We start from the raw sequence: 1,791 nt of genomic DNA on the forward strand, positions 1-1,791 counted from the left end.
CCTGAAGTTCGATTCAATAAGACGCCGACATCTCCTCTGATGATGAGCGCTAGTGTTGTGGTAGCAACATGCTATGTGTTTACATCCATCACCGCCATGTTTTTAATGACTTATCATGAGAACAAATGTATTCACGCGTGACTTTAATAGCATTTTTTACTTAATGGAAACACCGCAATTGCGAAACTGTTTTTCAACATTAGAATATCGACAAAGTTTTGCGCACATTTGCAATGGAAACGCAGCTTGTGATGACCTCAGACACAGAGGTCACTGACATCCTGCTGCGTTATAAACCTAAAATTAGCTCCTGTTGAAACACCCTCTGCTCTGCACTGCTTTCAAACAGAAGCTGCCTCTCTTGGCATTGAGCTCCAGCTCTGCTGCTCAGGAGACGGTTTACATTTTGATTTGAAGTTATGCTGCTTATCCTCAACAAAAACTGCCAACAACCTTCTGCTGCGCTGCATTCCTGCACTTATCTCACACGGCCTTCGCACTTTCTGTTGACGGATTCCCTGCAGCAGTTGGAAGCGTCAGTRTCCTCCCTGAGATAAACCCTGCAGGGGTTAACAGACTGTCGACTTACCCTGAATTCAGGGGGAGCGTTTTGCACATGGCGGGTTCTGTTGGGCCGTAGATTCACTGAGGGWAATTTAGCGAGAATAAAACCTGCACTGACTGCCTTTGCTCCTAACCCTCACCACACCGCTGTGCTGCAAGGCCATCACTGAAACAAGAATGAGATTATCTTCACACTCATGTGAGAGATGCTCAACTATCCTTTCATGCAAATTAGAACCATATTATTGTGTTTTTCTGTCAGGTTTTTTTCTGATAAGCATCATTCACTTTTGCTTTAAAAGGTATAGGTTTGTTTTATTTATTGTTATTATTATTAGGTGGTGGAGCAGAGGACACTCTCTAAGATCAGGGAAATCATGTCCAATCAGAGCCGTGCCTTGAACTCATCCTTCTCTCATCAGCAACGTTCAATGAGGGCTCTACTGAGAGACTAAAGAACTCCAATATGGGAATATAGCTGGTTTTGTCCTCCTGATTTATTTATTTATTTATTTATTTATTTATTTATTTATTTATTTATTTATCTATCTTAAATCTAATGGGTCTTGGTTTCATTGTTGCATGAATGAGAGCTATGGACCACCATGTATATACATACGTACGTACCTATCTATCTATCTGTCCGTCCGTCCGTCCGTCCGTCCGGTCGACCCCCTCATGCAAAGCAGGGATCATATTGTTTTCATACTGTTATTTTTTTTTCTTTTTAATTTATTTTCAGTGATTTTTTTTGTCAGTCGTATCACAGAAACAGCTGCACTGATCAATATGAAATCTGGCAGGAATGTAGTCAATCGTTTTACAACAGAGCCCATATTTGAGGAGGGGCCTCCATCTAAAAAGTGTGGGCATACAAGAAYGCTTTTAACTCAAAAACTATTCAACATAGGAGCTTCAGATTATTATCATTTTTTTGTTGTTTAACTCTGATGAAGGCCCACCAATGAGTACCCCCCCCCCCACACCCTGCTTTGCGTATGTGTAGGGTTCATATATGCTACTGCTATGTGGTATCTAGTTGTTTTATAATACCTTACACATTGTTATATTTTACATAAATGTGCATAAATAATAATCTGCCAGTCTAAAGTTTATTACCTGAAGGAAACAACAATAAGACGGACTTTAGCTTGAGAATCAGGTTGATTTTCTCATGGGGGAGTCATTCGACAGAAAACTGCAAGTCACAAAGGATTTGCATCATGT

This window comes from Austrofundulus limnaeus, unplaced genomic scaffold (genome assembly GCF_001266775.1).
Source record: "Austrofundulus limnaeus strain Quisiro unplaced genomic scaffold, Austrofundulus_limnaeus-1.0 Scaffold249, whole genome shotgun sequence".
In the NCBI taxonomy this organism is placed as follows: domain Eukaryota; kingdom Metazoa; phylum Chordata; class Actinopteri; order Cyprinodontiformes; family Rivulidae; genus Austrofundulus; species Austrofundulus limnaeus.